The sequence below is a fragment of the Somniosus microcephalus genome, chromosome 16 (assembly GCF_052327205.1).
Source record: "Somniosus microcephalus isolate GS21.2 chromosome 16, FLI_Smic_1.0, whole genome shotgun sequence".
Lineage (NCBI taxonomy): Eukaryota > Metazoa > Chordata > Chondrichthyes > Squaliformes > Somniosidae > Somniosus > Somniosus microcephalus.
Window position 1 is genome coordinate 29,629,704 of NC_141002.1, and position 23,867 is coordinate 29,653,570.

Sequence of the window (23,867 nt, forward strand, 5' to 3'; positions counted from 1 at the left end):
CCCGTTTTCTCTCTACCACCCTTTTTGAATAGTGGGGTAACATTAGCTGTCCTCCAATCCATGGGTACTGTTCCAGAATCTATAGAATTTTGGAAGATGACCAGCAATGCATCTACTATTTCTAGGGCCACTTCCTTAAGTACCCTAGGATGTAGATTATCAGGCCCTGGGGATTTATCGGCCTTCAATCCCGTCAATTTCCCTAATACCATTTCCCTACAAATACTGATTTAATTCAGTTCCTCCCTCTCATTAGACCCTATGTTCCCCGACATCTCTGGGAGGTTATTTGTGTCCTCCTTTGTGAAGACAGAACCAAAGTATGTATTTAATTGGTCAGCCATTTCTTTGTTCCCCATTATAAATTCCCCTGATTCTGACCGCAAGGGACCTACGCTTGACTTCACCACTGTTTTTCTCTTCACATCTATAAAAGCTTTTACAGTCAGTTTTTATGTTCTCCGCAAGCTTACTCCCATACTCTATTTTCCCCCTCTTAATTAATTCCTTTGCTGAATCTTAAACTGCTCCCAATCCTCAGGTTTACTGCTTTTTCTGGCCAATTTATATGTCCTCGCCTTGGATCTTATGCTATCCCTAATTTCCCTTGTTAGCCACGGTTGAGTCACCTTTTTTGTTTTATTTTTATGCCAAACTGCGATGAACAAATTCTGTAGTTCATCCATGCGATCTTTGAATGTTTGCCATTGCCTATCCACCGTCAACCCTTTGAGTGACATTCCCCAATCAATCCTACCCAACTCGCGCCTCATACCATCGTAATTTCCTTTGTTTAAAATCAGGACCCTAGCCTCTGAGTCAACTACTTCACTCTCCATCTTAATGAAGAAATCTATCATATTATGATCACTCCGACCCAAGGGGCCTCATACAACAAGATTGCTAATTAATCCTTTCTCATTACATAATACCCATTTTAAGATGGCCTGATCTCTAGTTGGTTCCTCGACATATTGGTCCAGGAAACCATCCCGTATACACTCCAGGAATTCCTCCTCCACAGTATTGTTACTAATTTGGTTAGCCCAATCTATATGTAGATTAAAGTCACCCATGATAACTGCTGTGCCCTTATTGCACGCTTCTCTAATTTCCCTTTTAATGCCATCCCCAACCTCTGCATTACTGTTTGGGGGCCTATATACCACTCCCACTAAAGTTTTCTGCCCCTTGGTATTTCTCAGTTCTACCCATACAGATTCCACATCATCAACGCTAATATCCTTCCTTACTATTGTGTTAATCCCCTCTTTAACCAGCAATGCTACCCCACCTCCTTTTCCTTTTTGCCTGTCTTTCCTGAATATTGAATACCCCTGGATGTTGAGTTCCCAGCCTTGGTCACCCTGGAGCCATGTTTCCGTAATCCCAATCATATCATATTCGTTTACCTCTATTTGTGCAGCTAATTCATCCACCTTATTACGAATGCTCCTCGCATTAAGACACAAAGCCGTCAGCCTTTTTTTTTAATGCTCTTAGACCTTTTAGAATTATTATTTACTGTGGCCATTTTTGATTTAAACCCTTGATTTCTCTGACTGCCACCTTTGTTTTTCTCCTTCCTGTCTTTTGCTTCTATCCTTGTTTCCCTTTCCTCTGTCTCCCTGCTCAGGTTCCCAACCCCCTGCATTTTAGTTTAAACCCTCCCCCAGAGCACTAGCAAACACTCCCCCTAGGACATCTGTCCCGGTCCTGCCCAGGTGCAAACCGTCCGGTTTGGACTGGTCCCACCTCCCCCAGAACCGGTTCCAATATCCCAGGAATTTGAATCCCTCCCCCTTGCACCATTCCTCTAGCCACTTTACAGGGTTGACTGGGCCTTGGCGTGCCAGTGCCTTGGTCGATGCCTGGTGGTCCGTCTGGTTTGATTCTTATTATTGTTTTTCATACTGATTTGGTACAACTGAACGGCTTGCTAGGCCATTTCAGAGGGTAGTTAAGAGTCAACCATATTGCTGTGGATCTGGAGTCACATGTAGGCCAGACCAGGTAAGGATGGCAGATTTTCCTTCCCTAAGGGACATTAGTGAACCAGATGGGTTATTATGACAATCATAGGTTCTTGGATACCATTACTGCTTTCTATTCCAGATTTTTTTAATTAACTGAACTTATATTCCCCAGCTGCCATGGTAAGTTTTGAATTCATGTCTCTGGATCATTATTCCAGGCCTTTGGATTACTCGTCTAATACCGTAACCACTATGCTACCATACCCATAGCGGAGGCTTTTAAGCAGATTGTCCATCTTGTTTTCAGCCCCAGATATCTCAGCTCTATGGCAACATCCAGTACCCAGCACAGACACTCTGTGATGTAAAAATACACTGGTTGCTTCTTGTAGAATGACAGGATGCCTGGAACTAACCTGGGCAGCTCCTCCTCCAGTGTGACCTTGGGCAGCAGGGAGATGACAGAGCCTAGAGCTTCCATTATTAGGATCTTCAATTTGGAGGACTCCTTCTTGAGCCACACCTTGAACAATGGACTATAGACAGTGTTGATCTTGGTGGAGAAAGACTCTTTAATCATGGTCTGAGGCTTTCTCCATATTTCCCAGATAGATCAGGATGCTCTTGCTAAAACTTCCTAGTTCTGAGGCAAATGCAGACTTCAGTTCAGCCTGTTTAACTCCAATGAGTACTGGAATCATGGTCCTTAACATAGATTTTAGTAAAGACACCATGCCATACACATTTTCCGTTGACATTTTTGTTAATGTCTTCACCGTGTATACATACGGAAGGTGCCCTTGTTTGAAACTCTTTGTTGTCAACTGGACAACTTCATTACTGAACCTGAAGCTCGTGGTAACCAGGAGATTGCTGGCAGCTTGCTAGCTGTCAGTTTGTGCTCCTGTTAACATCGTCATCCACATTGCAGCCAAAGAGATAACTTTCTCAGCAAGTGCTTGGCTGATTTGATCAAGGGTGTCCTTGATACTCATCGCCATGCTGTCCAATACTACAACACCGTCTGGAGCTGTCCTCATGGTGTGATGGCACAGATAGTCATGGCAGCTCATTCGCACTTTCACACTGTTTCTGGGTGCTGACGCCCCAGTGTCTGGAGGGTCTTTGATATTTTCATCTTCCTCAGCAATCATCTTCACGAGGGCAACTGAGAATGATTCCACATTCAGGTACATTTTAGCAGTCTTTCTAGAGTCCACTGGAAGTTTAGAATTGCTCACTTCAGAATTATTGTGAATGATTTCACTCACAGTGTGAAATCAGATCTCTGCTCCGATGACACTTTGCTCTCTGACTTCTTTCTTTCCAGTAATTAACACTGTTCCTTTCCACAGTGTTTCTAATTTGCTCTTGGTGATCTTCCAAGATTTGGATAGATTTGATGAACGCACTTGTCTTTAGCTCTCCCCTCATTGCTGTCTCATGCACAAATGCACAGTTTGTATCACTTTGCTGTATTTTGTTCACCCCTGTGGTTTCTGGGTTGTCATGGTTTTCATTGTGAGGCCAGGTTACATGACCCCTCAGTTGTGATGTGGCCCCGGGTCATATGCCCACATAGGTCTTGTCAACTTTTTACGACAGTTTAAGGTGGATGGTGGGGGTAAAGGCCCAGACCTGAGATACAGACCACACGGACAAGGCAACATTTGCAACCCTTGGCAGCCAGATTGCTTCGAGCAGCTATTTGTTCCTAATGAAGAACCCCCCGCACCACAGACTCTCAAAGTACACGTGACAAAAGATGTAGAAATTAGAGTGTTTTCCTTCTTCTTAGGCAGTCCCTCGGAACCAAGGATGACTTGCTTCCACATTAAAAATGAGCTCGCAGGTGACTGATGAGTCCAATGCGGGACCTACAGTCTGTCACAGGTGGGGCAGACGGTGGTTGAAGGGGCGGGTGGGTGGGGTGCTTGGGTTGACATGCGCTCCTTGCGCTGCCTGCGCTTGGCTTCCGCTTGCTCCCAGCGAAGAGACTCGAGGTGTTCGGTGCCTTCCCGGATGCTTCTCCTCCACTTTGTGCGGTCTTGGGCCAGGGATTCCCAGGTGTCGGTGCGGATGTTACACTTTTTCAAGGAGGCTTTGAGGGTGTCCTTGAAGCGTTTCCGCTGCCCACCTGGGGCTCTCTTGCCGTGCCGGAGCTCCGAGTAGAGCGCTTGTTTTGGGAGTCTCGTATCGGGCATGCAGACAATGTGACCCGTCCATCGGAGCTGATTGAGCGTGGTCAGAGCTTCGATGCTGGTGATGTTGGCCTGAGCAAGAACACTGACGTTGGTGAGCCTATCCTGCCAATGGATTTGCAGGATCTTGCGGAGGCAGCGTTGATGGTACCTCTCCAGTGCTTTGAGGTGCCTGCTGTACATGGTCCATGGCTCTGAGGCATACAGCAGAGCAGGTATCACTGCTGCTCTGTAGACCATGAGCTTAGTGCCGGGTTTGAGGTCCTGGTCTTCAAACGCTCTCTTCCTCAGGCGACTGAAGGCTGCACTGGCACACTGAAGGCGGTGTTGGACTTCGTCGTCGACGTCTGCCCTTGTTGACAGTAGGCTCCCGAGGTATGGAAAGTGGTCCACGTTGTCCAAGGCCTTGTCGTGGATTTTGATAATCGGGGGGCAGCACTGTGTGGTGGGGGCAGGTTGGTAGAGGACCTTTGTCTTACAGATGTTTAGTGTAAGGCCCATGCTCTCGTATGCTTCGGTGAAGGTGTTTACAATGGTTTGGAGTTCGACCTCCAAGTGAGCGCAGACGCAAGCATCATCTGCATACTGTAATTCGATGACAGAGGATGGGACGACCTTGGATCTGGACTGGAGGCGACGGAGGTTGAACAGTTTCCCATTTGTTCTGTAAATTAGCTCCGCTCCAGTGGGGAGCTTACTGAGGGTGAGATGGAGCATTGCAGCAAGGAAGATTGAGAAGAGCGTCGGTGCGATGACACAGCCTTGCTTGACCCCGGTTCGTACATGAATTGGGCCTGTGGTGGAACCGCTGGTCAGGATCACAGCTTGCATGTCATCGTGAAGCAGGCGGAGGATAGTGACAAACAAATGAGAGTGTAGGACAGACATTACCAGCAGAATTGCTCCAAAATTGGGATGTTCATATGACTCAAATCAATTTTAAATACACTAGAAATAAAAGATCTGGGGGGGAAAATTGAGTCGCGCCCCCTTCGGGGCGCTAACTTTGCCGGGGCGCTACTTTTAGTGCCCCGAAAAAATTAGTGCCCCCCACAGCCAAAATTGAGTGGTACTGAAAGCGCCCCGCCTCCCTGTTGGGGCGCTGCGAGGGAATATCGCGACACTACGTGCCGGGGCACTGCAGGCCTTCCTCCCCTTCTTAAAGGGGAGGGGCCTTGCGCAGCATGACCCGGTGCCCAGCTGGACCACCGGGGATCGGAGTGCCGGCAAAAGCGCCCGGCACTCAAGAGAAGTGCCAGGCTCATGGAGCGCAGCCAGCACTCCGCGCGGGGGTGGGCGGGGGGTGCTCAGGAGGCCAGGGACGGCAGTGGAAGCCGGTGCTGGCAGGTGGCCAGCAACAAAAATGGCCGCCCGGCACCTCGCCTTTAAATAGCGCCGCCCCGGCCACAGCTAGGCTCCCCTGACTCCGTCGGACATAACGTCTGGCAGTCAGTCAGGGGGCGCTACCGAAGGTTGTGGCTGGGGCACGAGCGCCGTGGAGTGCTAACAGTTACCGCAGCCGCTAACCTCCTGCTGAATTTCGTAGGAGGTGTCATACCTGGGCACTAGTTGCTTTGCGGCCTGTTAGCGCCCTCTTAGGGCACTAATGGGAGGCGCAAATCAACCGAAGTTTTCCCCACTGAACTCATGAGATCATTCGGGGTTAGAATGGGAAAGCATCATTTCCAGCCCAGTTTATATGGGAGAACAATAAGACTCCTTCAATCCAGTAGGATAGTCTCAAATAATATGAAACAGGTCAGATGCTATTTGCGTTTGACCTGAAAGGATGATTTTATAATTCCAGAGTAATCACGGTTGTGGGTTTGCACGTTCATCACCACCCAAACAAATGATTCCACTGTATTTATCTGCTGTCCTCTAATTCTGGCCTCTTCAGCATCCCCGATTATAATCGCTCAACCATTGGTGGCCGTGCCTTCAGCTGCCTAGGCCCTAAGCACTGAAATTCCCTCCCTAAACCTCTCTGCCTTGCTACCTCTCTTTCCTCCTTTAAGACGCTCCTTAAAACCTACCTCTTTGCCCAAGCTTTTGGTCACCTGTCCTAATATCACCTTTTGTGGCTCGGTGTCAAATTTTGTTTCATAATACTCCTGTGACGTTCTTGGGACCTTTTACTACATTAAAGGCGCTATATAAATACATGTTGTTGTTGTTGTTGTGCTTTGACAGGAAGTAAACTCTAAAGGGATTGAAGCTGCTTCATGATGTCATGAGGAAGTTGTTGTGACAGCCGAGCGGTCCGCTGTGACATCAGAGCAATCAGTTGTGACATCAGAGCACTTGTTCCACTCTTCTCTCTTTTAAAATCCGTGTTCTCTACTGCCAACCAACCAGGTTTCTCACCCACACATCCTTCCTGCTTTCCTCCTTCAAGCCTCTGGATTCAGTGATTCATCATCCTCGGTCATTTCAGTCTCCATTTCAGCTCCCCTTGCCCTCTCTCCTCTGATTCTACTGCCCTCCTGTCATCCTTTAAACTCCCCTACCCATATTCACGGCTACCCCCTCAACTTTGCCATCTCCCTTGGCTTCACTATTTCCATGGTCTCAGTCACTGACAAGGTCATTCCTTGTATCACCCAAAACCCTCCATCTCTTTCCAACCCCACTTCCTTCTGCATCCACCACTGCAAAAAAACTCTCTCACATAGGAACAGGAGGAGGACATTCAGCCCCTCGGGTTTGCTCCGCCATTCACTTAGATCACAACCTATCTGCACCTCAACTCCATTTACCCACCTTTGTTCTATATCCTCTGATAACCTTACTTATTAAAATTCTAGCTATCTCAGTCTTGAAAGCTCCAATTGTCCTAGAATCTGCAGTCCTTTGGGGGAGAGAGATCCAGATTTCCACTACCCTTTGTGTTAAAAGTGTTTCCTGATTTCACCCCTAAATGTCCCGGCTCTAATTTTAATATTATCTTCCCTTGAATGCCTTTGATGCCTTGTCCCCAGTAAAATCCTTACTCTTTTCCACCCTGGTTGTTTCCCCTGGTACGGCCTCCCTCCTCAGCCCCCCAATTCCAAGGGGCACAGACTTAAGCATCTCTGATGCACAACCGGTTTAGCCATTCATCGCCAGATCTGGCTGGACCACATTGTTGTGTCTCCTTGTGTTCTTATTACTATGTAATACAGACACTTTTAACTCATTTTAGTTTACAACTTTTACTCAGTTGTATTCTTGCTTTTATGATGTTGCTGCCGCATGGTGCGGAGTGATACAAGATGTCCGACCTTGCACTGCGCACTGCCTTTCACAGTGTGCCACATAGCAATATAAATACTCTAACCAAAGTAGTTCCATATAATGATGTAACAAGTAGTTCCATTTAACGATGTAATAATATAACGATGTAACATCCCTCCTTCTCAAAAAACTAAAACATGAAATTTAATTTAATTTAAAAAAATATTATATCTAAACTATTATTATCAAATACAAAGAATCGTGAGTTTTCTTTTCTTATTCGCGATATCGCTCAGGTGGTTGGATGTTGTCCCTCCATCTTGTGGATTGGTGGTGGCCACTCCCCTCTGCGGTGTTTTGGTGTTGCTTTGTTGTTGCTGTCGCATTTGGAGTTGGAGTGTGCATGCTCGTGGTTGTTTGATTTGTGGCGCTTGTTTCTGGCATCGTACTGCTTGTGGTAGCTGGTGTTGTCAATGTTGCTGATGTTGTCTGCTGCTTAACCAGTTCAGGTGAAGGTCTGATGTGGAGTCTGTTCCGTCTGTATTGGTTACCAGGTTCGGTCTCTACGAAGTAGGATCTTGGAGTATCAGCTTTTCCAATGACCTTGGCTGGATTCCAGGTTTTCAACACTGGGTCTTGCACATGCACTGATTGCCCATTCAGCAATTCTGGTAGCATCTTTGCATGTTTGTCGTAATGTTTGCTTCCTACGACTTGTGCTTCTGCCAGCTTCTGTCTGAAGTCCTCCTGGTCCTGGGGAAGATGTATTTTTGCTGGTAGAGTAGTCTTAAACTTCCTCCCATTCAGCAATTCCGCAGGTGATTTCATGTCTGCTTTCAGTGGTGTTGATCTGAGTGATAGGAGGGCAAGGTCTTGGTCTTCCCCTATCTCCCTACTTTTGATGAGAGTTCTCTTGACAGTCTGGATCTGTCTTTCAATGAACCCGTGTCCCCTTGGGAAATGTGGGGATGAGGTTACTATTTTGAACCCATACTTTTCTGCTAGAGCTCTGAATTCACTCGATGTGAACTGGGTTCCATTGTCACAGATTACCTTTTCCGGGATTCCTTGTTCAGCAAACAAGCTCTCTTTGCAATTCCGGTGGTAGTTGTGGCTCTCAGATCTTTCATCCTTCTCACAAAAGGAAACTTGGAATAGTAATCTGTCACTATGAGATACCATTCTTGATTGCACATGAAGAGATCTGCCCCAACAGTGTGAAGACCATGGTCTTGACGGTATTTCACTAGGTATCATTTCCTCTTTCTGTTGTGCATTTCTGTATTTCTGGCATATACCACATGCAGAAACCATCTGTTCGATATTTTTGTACATGCCTATCCAGTATACAGCTGATCTGGCTCTCAGCTTGCATTTCTCCATTCCCGTATGGCCTTCATGTACTAGATGGAGAAGTTCTGTCTGCATCGTCTTTGGCACGATGATCCTCGATCTAGCAAGGAGAATACCGTCTTCTATTGCGATGTCGTCTCTAATCGTCCAGTATTGACGAATTGTCGCCTATACCTGCTGGATTCTCTCCGGCCACCCCTGTATCACTTGTTGTGTGAGTAGTTGCAATTCCTCATCTTTGCTAGTCTCATCTCTGATTTGACTGAGCTTTGTAGGGGTAACACTCACTAGGTGGTGGATTTTTATTGTTAGACCCTCCACCTCGTGTTTCTCATATGGTGACAATCGAGACAACGCATCTGCTAGCACCATTTCCTTTCCTGGCTTATATTTAAGCGTGAAGTCGTAGCTTTGGAGCCTTAGAAGTAGTCTTTGCAGTCTTGTAGGTTTCTTTGCACAGATTCTTCTTGTAGATCTGTTCTAGTGGACGATGGTCACTCCTCTCTATTGTAAACTGCCTTCCATACAGGTATGTATGGAATTTCTCACATCCATACACTACTACTAATAGTTCTCTTTCTATGTTGGCGTATCTCGTCTTGGCTGACGTCAAGGCCTTTGATGCGAAAGCTATTGGCTTTCCTTCCTGCACAAGAGCTGCCCCTAGTCCTCTGGTAGACGCGTCTACTTGTAGACTGGTTTTCTTCTGTCATAATATGACAGACTTGTTTCTTTGTACAACAGTTCTTTAAGTTGTTTGAAATTCCTTTCTTGTGATTCATTCCACTGGTATTCGGCGTCTTCTTTCATTAACTCTCTGAGATTTGTTGTATGTTCCGACATGTTTGGGATGAAAGAACTTATGTATTGGACCAAGCCGAGGCAACTCCTCAGCTCTTTCTTATCTTTGGGTGGTTTCATTTCAGCAATCGCCGCAATCTTCTCAGGACTTGGCTTGACTCCCTCTGGTGTGTAAATCATACCAAAGAATTGGCATTCCTTGACTTTAACTATGCACTTATTGGTATTTAACTTGATGCCAGCCTTCCTGGTACGCTCCATGGCCTCATGTAGGTGCATATCATGGTCTCTTTCATCTGCTCCATAGATCTAAATATGATCAGCTATTCCTATAGCTCCTCCACAGCCTCTGTATGTCTCGTCTACTTTCTGTTAAAAGATATCTTGACTGACCTTTAACCTGAATGGTAGCCGCAGGAATTTGTAACGCCCAAATGGTGTGTTGAATGTTGTCAGTGTTGTTGATTCCTCATCCAACTTCACGTTCCAATATCCATTTCTGGCATCTAGTTTTGAGAAAACCTTGGCTCCTGCCAGTGATGGCGTAATCTCCTCTAGCGTTGGGGTGGGATAGTGGTCCCTCTTTATCGCCTGGTTTAGATCTTTGGGGTCCAAACATATTCTGAGACGCCCGATTAGCTTTTCTCGTACCACAATTGAGTTTACCCAGTCTGTGGGTTCAGTGACCTTTATGGTCACTCCCTTTTCTTCCATCTCCTTTAGCTCTCTTTCAAGCTTTGTCTTCAGCTCGATGGGTACTTTTCGTGGAGCATGGATAATGGGCTTTACCTCTGGATCGATGGTGATGTGGTATTGGAAATCTCCGAAACATCCCATTGTATCATCGAAACATTCCGGATACATGTCTATCAAGTCTTTTTTACTCTTGATTTGTGGGCGGTTCTCCAGCTGGGTGTTGCTGTCTATCCTCAGTGACGTTTCCGTCAGCTCGTGATTCACTGAGATCAATCTCAACTTCTCGCAGCTGTTTAATCCCAGGATCGATGGCCCCTCAGTGTCGGTGACATAGAACGTGCAGTTGATGTTCTTTCTTTTATGTGTCCCATTGACAAAGGTTATTCCGAGCTGTTTAATCTCACTCCCCCCGTATGCTGTCAGCGTGACATTACTTGCCTTTAAACAACCATTTTTCGGGTAGCCATCTTCTCTCAAGTTTTCGGGAAAGATCTGCTGGTACAGTCTCAATGGGAGAATGTTGCTCTGAGCCCCTGTGTCCAGCTTCAACTTTAAGTTGATGGTTGTAGGCTGACCTTTGACCCTCTTTTCGATTTGGATGATGGTGTGCAATTCTCTCTTTGGAATATTTTCTGCTCTGGACATCTCGTGAAGCTGTACCTTTATTGTTTCGATGTTTAGTGTATTATCATGACCATAATCATCATCATCCTGTTCATCCATGGCATGGATATTGTGTTTCTTTCTCTGGTTCTGCAGTCCGCCTTTGTTTTTGATGTATGTTCCTTCTTTCTTCATTCTACACCTCTTTTCCCAGTGGTTTAGTTTGTCACATGCATTGCAGCTTGTTCCATATGCTGGACATTTCCTCCTGTCTGTATAATCGTGCGGTCTTCCACAGTTTCTGCACATGTTTCTCCCGTTGTCATGTGCATGTCTTTGTGTGTTGTACTTTTCTCTCACTGTATCCACTCTGTTGTCCGTCTCAGAAGCCGTCCGCATGTCAGCCGTTTGAGAAATCAGCGTTCTCATTTGCTGCTTCATGGCTTCATGAGCTCTCGCAGTATCTATAGCCTCTGTTATTTTGAGCTTTTCCTTCCCTATCAGGGCTTTTTGTACCTCTGCATGCGCTGACCCCCATATCAGCTGGTCCACAAGCCTTTCCTCCATTTCCTTAAATGCACACTTGCTGGCTTCATTTTTCAGCCTTGTCAGGAAATTGTCAGCTGTTTCACTGGGTTCCTGTCTTAGACTCTGGAATTTGTATCTGTGTATACGGTGATTGGATTTAGGCTCTAGATGGTTGCTGAATTTCTCAAAGATTGTTGCAGGGTTTTCCTTTTGATGCGCCATCAATTACTCAAAAGACTGAGGTTGAGCGAGTAACAATCAGGCTTTTATTAACTAAAGAATGAAGGTCTTGTCTCGAGTGGTCGACCCGTCCAGAATACTAAGGGACTGGGAGGTAGTCACTTATATACCTGGAATAGTGGGAGGAGTCAGCCGAGGCATGTCCAGACCTGTACCTAGTGGAATACACATACAGACACAGACAGGTTATAAGAACATAAGAACATAAGAAATAGGAGCAGGAGTAGGCCAATCGGCCCCTCGAGCCTGCTCCACCATTCAATAAGATCATGGCTGATCTGATCCTAACCTCAAATCTTCTATCACTCTGCATCCACCCGAACCCATGTGATCTCCCGGGAGAGGCGAAAAACCAGATAAAGACCCAATGGCCAATTTGGGAGAAAAAAATCTGGGAAATTCCTCTCCGACCCATCTAGGCGATCGAAATTCTTCCAGGAGATCACTCTGTCCCTATAATTTCTACAGTACTTACCTTCTGTAAAGGCGATCTCCACCCCAGCCAGGAACAGGAATAAAACCATCTCCTGAAATCTAACACAGAATTAGAACACAGTAGGAGCAGAACAAGGCTACACGACCCCTGGGCCCGCTCCACTACCCACAGGGCCATGACCATTCCGAACCCAGACTCATGTCCAATTTCCTGCCCGCTCCCCGTAACCCTTAATTCCCTTTACTTCTAGGAAACTATCTATTTCTGTTTTAAATTTATTTAATGATGTAGCTTCCACAGCTTTCTGGGGCAGCAAATTCCACAAACCTACCACCCTCTGAGTGAAGAAGTTTCTCCTCATCTCAGTTTTGAAAGAGCAGCCCCTTATTTTAAGATTATGCCCCCTAGTTCTAGTTTCACCCATCATTGGGAACATCCTCACCGCATCCACCCGATCAAGCCCCTTCACAATCTTATATGTTTCAATAAGATCGCCTCTCATTCTTCTGAACTCCAATGAGTAGAGTCCCAATCTACTCAACCTCTCCTCATATGACCACCCCCTCATCCCCGGGATTAACCGAGTGAACCTTCTTTGTACTGACTCGAGAGCAAGTATGTCTTTTCTTAAGTATGGACACCAAAACTGTATGCAGTATTCCAGGTGCGGCCTCACCAATACCTTGTACAACTGCAGCATTACCTCCCTGTTTTTATATTCCAACCCCCTAGCAATAAAAGCCAACATTCCATTGGCCTTCTTAATCACTTGCTGCACCTGCATACTAACTTTTTGAGTTTCGTGCATCAGGACCCCCAGATCCCTTTGTACTACAGTACTTTCCAGTTTCTTGCCATTAAGATAATAACTTGCTCTATGATTTTTCCTGCCAAAGTGCATAACCTCACACTTTCCAGTATTGTATTCCATCTGCCAAATCTCTGCCCACTTACTTAGCCTGTCTATGTCCCTTTGCAGGTTTTTTATGTCCTCCTCACTCACTACTTTCCGTCCCATCTTTGTATCATCTGCAAACTTTGATATGTTACACTCGGTCCCCTCCTCCAAATCGTTAATATAGATTGTAAAGAGTTGGGGACCCAGCACTGACCCCTGCGGAACACCACTAGTTACTGGTTGCCAATCTGAGAACGAACCATTTATCCCAACTCTCTGCTTTCTGTTAGAGAGCCAATCCTCCACCCATGCCAGAATATTACCCCCAATCCCGTGATTTTTTATCTTGAGCAATAATCTTTTGTGTGGCACCTTGTCAAATGCCTTTTGGAAGTCTAAATACACTACGTCCACTGGTTCCCCTTTATCCACCCTGTATGTTACTTCCTCAAAAAACTCAAGCAAATTTGTTAAACATGACTTCCCCTTCATGAAACCATGCTGAGTTTGCCCTATTAAATTATGTTTATCCAAATGTCCCGTTACTGTCTCCTTAATAATGGACTCTAACATTTTACCAACCACAGATGTTAGGCTAACAGGTCTATAGTTTCCAGCCTTCTGCCTACTACCCTTTTTAAATAAGGGTGTTACATTAGCAGTTTTCCAATCTGCCGGGACCTTTGCTGAGTCCAGTGAGTTTTGGAAAATTATTACCAATGCATCCACAATCCCTACCGCTACTTCCCTCAAGACCCTGGGATGCAAGCCATCAGATCCAGGTGATTTATCCGCCTTGAGTCCCATTATTTTACCAAGTACCACTTCCTTAGTGATTTTAATTGTATTTAGTTCCTCCCCCCCTAGAGCCCCCTGTTTGTCCAGTGTTGGGATATTCTTAGTGTCCTCTACTGTAAAGACTGATACAAAATAATTGTTCAGTGTTTTTGCCATCTCCATGTTTCCCACCATTAATTTCCCGGTCTCATCCTCTAAGGGACCAACATTTACTTTAGCCACCCTTTTTCTTTTTATATAACTATAGAAACTTTTACTGTCTGTTTTTATATTTTTTGCTAATTTACTTTCATAATCTATCTTCCCTTTCTTAATCAATCTTTTTGTTATTTTTTGCTGTCTTTTAAAGACTTCCCAATCTTCCATCCTCCCACTAGATTTGGCTACCTTATATGCCCTTGTTTTTAGTCAGATACTATCCTTAATTACTTTACTTAGCCACGGATGGCTATCTTTTCTTTTACACCTTTTTTCCTCAGTGGAATATATTTTTTTTGGAAGTTGTAAAATAACTCCTTAAATGTACACCACTGGTCATGTACCGTCTTACCCTTTAATCTATTTTCCCAGTCCACTCTAATTAATTCCGCTCTCATACCTTCATAGTCTCCTTTATTCAAGCTCAGCACGCTTGTTTGAGATCCAACCTTCTCACCCTCTAATTGAATATGGAACTCAACCATGTTATGGTCACTCATTCCAAGGGGATCCTTTACTAGGACATTTTTAATTAATCCTGTCTCATTACACAGGACCAAATCTAAGGTTGCTTGCCCCCTGGTCGGTTCAGTTACATACTGCTCAAGAAACCCATCCCTAATACACTCAATGAACTCTTCCTCAAGGCTGCTCTGCCCAATTTGATTTGTCCAGTTAATATGATAATTAAAATCCCCCATAATTATAGCTGTTCCCTTATTACAAGCCTCAACTATTTCCTGATTAATACTCCGTCCAACAGAGTTGCAACTGTTCGGAGGCCTATAGACTACACCCACTAGTGTTTTTTTCCCCTTATTATTCCTTACCTCCACCCAAACTGTTTCACTATCCTGCTCCTTTGACCCAATATCATTTCTCTGTATTATAGTGATTCCTTCCTTTATTAACATAGCCACACCACCTCCTCTCCCTTCCTGCCTGTCCTTCCTGATTGTTAAATAACCTGGTATGTTTAATTCCCAGTCATGGTCACCCTCACAGAATCACAGAATCACAGAAACCCCACAGTGCAGATAGAGGCCATTTCGGCCTATCGAGCCTGCACCGACACATATCCCACCCTATCCCTGTAACCCCACGTATTTAGTCCCCCTAACACTAAGGGTCAATTTATCATAGCCAATCAACCTAACCCGCACATCTTTGGACTGTGGGAGGAAACCGGAGCACCCGGAGAAAACCCACGCAAACACGGGGAGAATGTGCAAACTCCACACAGACAGTCGCCCGAGGCCGGATTCGAACCCGGGTCTCTGGCGCTGTGAGGCAACAGTGCTAACCACTATGCCACCGTGCTGCCCTGCAGCCATGTTTCTGTAATGGCCACAAGATCATACCCATATGTCATTATTTGTGCCGTTAACTCATTCATTTTGTTACGAATGCTACGTGCATTCAGATAAAGAACTTTCAAATATGTTTTGTAACACTTAGATCCTGTTTTTTCCCTTTTTAGTACTTTACTTTTTACTCCATACCTTCTGTCCCTTCCTGACACATTCTGTTTTTTAATTCCCCCACTGCTACCTAAGTCTATGACCTTCTCTGTTGTCATTTCTATTATTTGCTCTCTAGAAACCTCCCCCCCACTAATCAGTTTAAAGCCCTCTCTACAGCCCTAGTTATATGATTCGCCAGGACTCTAGTCCCAGCACTGGCCAAGTGGAGTCCGTCCCAACAGAACAGCTCCCTCCTGTCCCAGTACTGGTGCCAGTGTCCCAGTTTACCACATTCACCCCTTGTTTAAAAATGAGTCCGGCGGGGTGAAGTGTATTTAAAAGTTCGTGTATTGGAGTCTCTCCGGAGGTCTTGTCTGCCGCTGTGATCGACGTGGCGACGGCAGGGGTGGTGGAGCTTCCGGCGTCGCGTCCCGTGTAGGCTGGGGCCCTGGAGTGTAGTCCTCGTGGGTGACGGTCCAAGGCGAGCCGGCTGCTGGGGTTGGATATCGGGTCGTGGGGGGGGGGGTGGTAATGGGTAGTGGGTTACAGCGGTCCCCGAGGGTGCGAGGTCTCGTATGGAGACTGTGTCCTCCCGCCCGTCCGGGTACGCAATGTAAGCGTACTGGGGGTTGGCGTGGAGGAGGTTGCCCCTCACGTGTCCTCTCAGTAGTACCGGCCCTGGGGACGTCAGCCATGGTGGTAACGATGTCCCCGATGTGGACTTCCTTGGGAAGACAAACATTTTCTCGTGAGGAGTGGCATTGGTGGCAGTGCAGAGCAGTGACCGAATCGAGTGGAGTGCATCGGGGAGCACCTCCTGCCAGCGGGAGGCTGGAAGGCCCCTAGACTTTAAGGCTAGTAGGGCGGCCTTCCAAACTGTTGCATTCTCTCTTTCCACCTGTCCGTTCCCCCGGGGGTTGTAACTGGTGGTCCTGCTTGTGGCTATACCCCTAGCGAGCAGGTACTGGCGGAGTTCGTCGCTCATAAACGATGAGCCCCGGTCGCTATGGATATAGCTGGGGAAACCGAACAGGGTGAAGAGGCTGTTCAGAGATTTAATGACCGTGGCACTGGTCATGTCCGGGCAGGGGATAGCGAACGGGAACCGGGAGTACTCGTCAATGATGTTGAGGAAGTACACATTGCGGTCGGAGGAGGGGAGAGGTCCTTTGAAATCGACGCTCAGGCGTTCGAAAGGGCGAGTGGCTTTTATCAGGTGGGCTCTGTCTGGTCTATAAAAGTGCGGTTTGCACTCAGCGCAGACTTGGCAGTTCTTGGTCATGGTCCTGACCTCCTCGATGGAGTAAGGCAGGTTGCGGGCCTTGATGAAGTGGAAGAACCTGGTGATCCCCAGGTGGCAGAGGTCATTGTGGAGGGCCCTCAGCCTATCGATCTGCGCGCTGGCGCAGGTGCCACGCGATAGGGCATCTGGGGGTTCATTGAGCTTCCCAGGCCGGTACAAGATCTCGTAATTGTAGGTGGAAAGTTCGATTCTCCACCTCAAGATCTTGTCATTTTTGATTTTGCCCCTCTGCTTGTTGTTGAACATAAAAGCAACTGAACGCTGGTCAGTGAGCAGGGTAAATCGTTTTCCGGCCAGGTAGTGCCTCCAATGACGCACAGCCTCCACGATAGCCTGGGCCTCCTTCTCAACCGCGGAGTGTCTGGTCTCCGGGCCCTGGAGGGTTCGTGAGAAGAATGCCACAGGTCTCCCTGCCTGATTAAGGGTGGCGGCCAGAGCGAAGTCGGACGCATCGCTTTCCACCTGGAAGGGGATGGATTCGTCCACTGCGTGCATGGTGGCTTTGGCAATGTCTTCCTTGATACGGTGGAAGGCTAAGCGGGCCTCTGCCGTCACGGGAAAAGAGGTGGACTTGATCAGCGGACGGGCTTTGTCTGCATAGTAGGGGACCCACTGAGCGTAGTAGGAAAAAAACCCTAGGCACCTCTTCAGAGCTTTTAGGCAGTGGGGCAGTGGGAGTTCCATAAGGGGACGCATCCGGTCCGGGTCGGGACCGATGACCCCGTGTTCCACAACACAGCCAAGGATGGCGTGGCGGTCTGTGCGGAATATGCACTTCTCCTTGTTATATGTCAGGTTCAGGAGTTGGGCGGTGCGGAGGAATTTCTCGAGGTTTGCGTCATGGTCCTGCAAGTCATGGCCGCAGATGGTCACATTATCTAGGTAAGGGAAAGTGGCCTGCAGCTCGTTTTGATCGACCATCCGGTCCATCTCCCTTTGGAAGACGGAGACCCCGTTAGTAACGCCGAAGGGAACCCTAAGGAAGTGATAGAGGCGGCCGTTTGCCTCAAAAGCAGTATACTGGCGGTCTTCAGGGCTGATGGGGAGCTGGTGGTACGCTGATTTCAGGTCAATGGTCGAAAAGACGCGGTACTGCGTGATCTGGTTGACCATGTCAGCTATGCGGGGGAGTGGGTAGGCGTCCAGCAGGGTGTAGCGGTTTATTGTTTGGCTGTAGTCGATGACCAGGCGTTGTTTCTCGCCGGTCTTAATGACTACAACCTGGGCTCGCCAGGGGCTGGAGCTGCACTCAATAATCCCCTCCTTCAGGAGCCGTTCCACTTCGGTTTTGATGAAAACCCTGTCCCCGGCACTGTATCGCCTGCTCTTTGTGGCGATGGGCTTACAGTCGGAGGTGAGGTTAGCAAACAGTGGGGGGGGGTGGGACTCTGAGTGTGGAGAGGTTGCATCTGGTGCGCGGCGGGCAATTTGGAGGCTGCTGGCTGCGGACTGTGAGTGGGGGGAGGGGGCCATCGTACGCCATCGTAACGCTTTTGAGGTGGCACTGGAAATCCAACCCCAGTAGAACGGCAGTGCAGAGGTCGGGCAGGACCAGGAGTTTAAAATTATTGAACACAGTCCCGTCTACTACTAGTGTCACCACGCAGTAGCTGCCAATGTCCGCTGACTGGGACACGGAGGCCAAAGAAATCCGCTGGTGCGCAGGCAGGACTGGGAGAGAGCAACGCCGCACCGTGTCGGGGTGGATGAAGCTCTCTGTGCTCCCGGAGTCAAAAAGGCAGTTTATTGCATGGCCGTTTACCTTAACGTCCATTTTGGACCGAGCTAGCTGGTGCGGTCTCGTTTGGTCCAGCGTCACAGAGGCCAGCGTAGGGGTCGGTGTGTCGCTGCGAGTATCAGATGGGGGGGGGTTGGCGATCTGCTGCGGCCCGGCTGGTGTCCAAGATGGCGGCGTCCATGATTCCCATGTGGCTGGAGTCGTCCAAGATGGCTGCTGCTGCGGTGGTTCGCACATGGCTGGGGAGGCCCAAGATGGCGGCCCGCGCGGCCCACACGCGGCGCTGTTGGGGGCCCAAGATGGCGGCTCGCACGGCCCACACGCGGCGCTGCTGGCGTTCGGGGTGGCTTTGGCCTTGCAGACGCTGGCGTAGTGTCCCTTTTTCCCGCAGCCCGAGCAGGTCGCATTCTTCGCCGGGCAGCGCGCTCTGGGGTGTTTGGCCTGGCCACAGAATTAGCATTTCTGGCCTTGGGATACTGCTGTCTGGCTTTGGGACACTGCTGCGGTAGTTGGGCCGTTGTTGGGCTGTGGCTGGGGTGGCACGGTGCTATGGGGCTGTCCTACCGTGTCCCAGGTTGTCGTTCCCCGCGGCGTCCACGGTGCAGAGGAGTAGGCATCCATGCCCCGGAAGGCTGCGTCCAGCGTTAGTGCGATGTCGGAGGCTTTGTCGAGGGTGAGGTCACTCTGCTCCAGCAGTCGCTGTCGGGTGTAGTTGGACCTGTGGCCCGCTACGAAGGCATCCCGGATCAGTTCCTCCGTGTACTTAGTGGGCGTTACCGCCTTACACCCACAGGCCCGGCCAAGCACGGACAGTGCTTGGAGGTATTCCTCAGTCGATTCCCCAGGTTGTTGCTTGCGACTCCCCAGAAGGTGCCTAGCGTATACTTCGTTCACAGGGCGCGTGTACTGGGTCTTGAGGAGCTGGAGGGTGGCTGTGTAAGAGGTCGCGTCCCGGATGACTGAGTACACTCGGTGGTTCACCTTGGAGAACAGGACAGACAGTTTGTCCGCATCCGTTTCGACTACAGTGGAGGCAGTCAGGAATGTCTCGAAGCACGTGAGCCAGTGAGCAAACTTGGTGGAAGCGTCCGCTTCCCAACTGTCCAGGTCCAGGCATGCTGGTGTGAGGATCTTCTCCATTATAAAAAATTTAGTTAATAAAATTGATGCGCCATCAATTACTCAAAAGACTGAGGTTGAGCGAGTAACAATCAGGCTTTTATTAACTAAAGAATGAAGGTCTTGTCTCGAGTGGTCGACCCGTCCAGAATACTAAGGGACTGGGAGGTAGTCACTTATATACCTGGAATAGTGGGAGGAGTCAGCCGAGGCATGTCCAGACCTGTACCTAGTGGACTACACATACAGACACAGACAGGTTATAACAGTGGTTTACCACACCTTTTCCTCTTCAGTCAAACTCCAGCTATTATACAAATTGATGTGCCTCAATAAATCCGAGACTCGATGTTAGCGAAACAAAACAAGGCTTTTATTGACTTAGAAGGTAACACACAGAGGAGAATGTATCTTCCATCCAGAGGTCTGCTGTACTGGATGTGCTGCAGGCTGGGCCAGCTTACATAGGAGCCAGGTATGGGCGGAGCCCTACACACAGTACAATACAATGGAAATGAAACTGAAACCACCCACAGTCACAGGCAGAGAAATACTGATGAGTGATGAATCGAATATTTCATCACATTCACCCCTTCTATAGATTTAGTCTGTTCGGGGGTTTGATAGTCCTCTGCGACCGACGTGGCTGTTGTGGTGCCGCGGGTGTCGGCTGGGTGTCCCCGGTGGCCTCCTGGGTTTCTGCCGGGGGTGCCGCCAGGGTTGTTGAAGGGGTAGTTGGTGGGGGTACCGTTGGTCGATGTTCTTCCGGGGGTGATGAAAGAGTAGTGGGTGGGTAAGAGTTGCTGTGGTCGTTGTTGCTGCTGTTGTCATGGTTGTTGTCGTTACCGGCTGGGGCGACGTCTTTTATGGACACGGTGTCCTCCCTTCCATCGGCGTGCCGGACATACACGTATTGGGGGTTGGCGTGGAGTAGGTGCACTGACTCCACGAGAGGGTCCGTCTTGAGGCCCCTCACATGCCTTCGCACGAATACCGGACCTGGGGTGGAGAGCCATGATGGCATGGATACGCCTGAGGTGGATTTCCAGGGAAAGACAAACATTCGCTCGTGAGGCGTGGCATTAGTGGCAGTACACAATAGCGACCATATCGAATGGAGCACATCTGGGAGGACTTCCTGCCAGCGGGAGATAGGGAGGCCTTTGGTCCTTAGAGCTAGAGTGACTGCTTTCCATACTGTCCCGTTCTCTCGCTCCACTTGACCGTTACCCCGGGGGTTGTAGCTGGTGGTACGGCTTGTGGCGATCCCCCTGGACAGCATGTACTGGCGTAGCTCTTCACTCATGAAGGACGCCCCCCTATCCGTATGGATGTAGCTCGGCATACCGAACAGGCAGAACAGGCTGTTGAGGCATTTAATGACCGTGGCGCTGGTCATGTCTGGGCAGGGGAAGGCGAATGGGAAATGAGAGTATTCGTCCACAATGTTCAGGAAGTAAACATTGCGGTCAACGGACGGGAGGGGGCCCTTGAAATCTAAGCTGAGCCGCTCAAAGGGCCGTGTAGCTTTGATTAAGTGGACTCTATCTGGGCGGTAGAACCGAGGCTTGCACTCAGCGCAAGTGCGACAGTTCCTGGTCAGGGACCGAACTTCCTCAATCGAGTAGGGTAAGTTGCAGGACTTTATGAAGTGGAACAGCCGCGTGACCCCTGGGTGGCAGAGGTCATTGTGGAGGGTCTGTAGCTGATCCCCGGTGGCGCTGGCACACATCCCTCATGAGAGGGCGTCGGGGGATTCGTTAAGGGCCCCTGGCCGGTAAATGATGTCATAATCGAAGGTGGAGAGCTCGATCCGCCACCTAAGAATCTTATCATTTTTAATCTTCCCCCTCTGTTTATTATTGAACATAAACGCTACCGACCGCTGGTCGGTAAGTAGGGTGAAGCGTTTGCCGGCTAGGTAGTGGCGCCAGTGGCGCACTGCCTCCACGATGGCTTGGGCCTCCTTTTCTACGGAGGAGTGTCTGATCTCGGGCCCTTGGAGGGTCCTCGAGAAGAAAGCTACGGGCCGCCCCGCCTGGTTGAGGGTGGCCGCCAAGGCAAAGTCAGACGCATCACTTTCCACTTGAAAGGGAGTGTTCTCGTCCACTGCCTGTAGCGTGGCCCGCTCAATATCCTGCTTAATGCTTTTGAAGGCGGCATGGGCCTCAGCAGAGAGCGGAAAAGAGGATGCTTTCAAGAGGGGGCGGGCTTTGTCGGAGTAGTTGGGGACTCATTGGGAATAATAAGAAAATAACCCCAGGCACCTTTTCAGGGCTTTGGGAGTGTTGGGCAGGGGCAGCTCCTGTAGGGGGCGCAATCGGTCGGGGTCTGGTCCGATTTCCCCATTCTCCACCACGCTGCCTAGTATGCAGAGGCGCGTGGTGTTGTAAATGCACTTGTCCTCGTTATAGGTGAGGTTGAGTTTTTGTGCAGTTTTCAGGAACCTCTCGAGGTTCGAGTCGTGATCCTGCTGGTTGTGACCGCAGATGGTGACGTTGTCGAGGTAGGGGAAGGTTGCCTGCAAGTGGTGGTCATCGACCATGCGGTCCATCTCCCTCTGGAAGACCGAGACCCCATTCGTCACCCCAAAGGGGACTCTGAGGAATTGGTAGAGGCGTCTGTTCGCCTCGAAGGCGGTGTACGGGCGGTCCTCTGGTCTGATAGGGAGCTGGTGGTACACTGACTTGAGGTCGATGGTGGAGAACACCCGGTATTGGGCGATTTGGTTCACCATTTCTGATATGCGGGGTAGCGGGTAGGCGTCTAGTTGGGTGTACCTGTTGATCGTTTGGCTATAGTCGATCACCATCCGTTTCTTCTCGTTACCCCTTACCACCACCACTTGGGCGCGCCACGGGCTATTGCTGCGTTCAATAATGCGCTCTTTCAGGAGCCTGTCTACCTCGGTCGCGATAAACCGCCTGTCCTCCCAGCTGTACCTCCTGCTTTTGGTCGCTATTGGCCGGCAGTTAGGGGTAAGGTTCGCGAATAGCGAAGGCAGCTTTACCTTCAGGGTAGCCAGACCGCACACTGTGAGGGGCGGCTGGGACCCACCGTAATTGAGCGTGATGCTTTGGTGGTAGCACTGGAAATCCAGGCCCAAGATCACGCTTGCACATAGATTCTTCATGATTAATACTTTAAAATTATCGTATACAGTTCCGTTAATGGACAATTGTACCGTGCAGTAACCCATAATGGTCGATGTCTGGGTTTTATCAGCCATAGAGATGGTACCCCGAGTAGGGACCACCTTTAGGGAGAGTTGTTGTACCAGTTCAGGGTGGATAAAACTCTCCGTGCTTCCACTGTCAATTAAACATTTAAACCTGCACCCGTTTACCTCGATGTCCACCACTGATTTGGATAGCGGGTGCGGCCTGGTCTGGTCCACTGTGACCGATGCCACTGTAGGGCCCTGATCGAGACAAGATGGCGTCCACGCTGTCTGCTCACAAGATGGTGGACCCCACGAGGTCGGGGAAGATGGCGTCCAAGATGGCCACTCCCACGGCGCACATGCGGCGGTGGCGAGTTTTCTGGCGGGGTTCCCTCTGCACACATTCCCGAAGTGCCCCTTCTTACCGCACTTAAAGCAGGTGGTGCCTTTCGCCGGGCACAGGTTTCTGGTGTGCTTCGGCTGCCCGCAGAAGTAGCAGTTGGGTCCCCGACGCATCGCGGCTGTTGTAGGGCTTCTGGGGGGAGAGCGGGGCCCCGACGGTGTCGGGCTGCCGGGCGGGGAAGATGCCTTCCAAGATGGCGGCGCCCTTGGTGCACACGTGGCGGCGTGGACGGCGTGGGCTGAAGAGTAGGCGTCCGAGTTTCTCTGGGCCACATCCAGGGATCGTGCTGTGTCCGCAGTCTGTTTCAGGTCCAATCCCGTTTTTTCCAGCAGTCTCTGCCGGATGTAAGTGGAGCTGAGGCCTGTGATAAAGGCATCGCGAACAAGCTCGTCAGTGTACACTGCGGCTTTTACATCTTGGCACTTGCAGTCTTTGCCAAGCATTTTCAGGGTGCCTAGGAACTCCTCCACCGATTCCCCAGGTCGCTGTGCGCGAGTAGCGAGCAGATGCCTAGCATACACCTCATTCGTAGGCTGCTGGTAATGCACCTTTAAGATGTCGCAGGCGGCCGGGTACGTGTCGGCGTCTTGGATGAGGGGGTAAACCCGGTGGCTTACCCAATTCCGCAGAATTCCGAGTTTCATACTCGCAGCGTCCGTAGAGTCTTTGACGGCTGCGGAATTGTCCAGGAAGAATTCCATACACATAAACCAGTGTCCGAAGCATGCCAATGC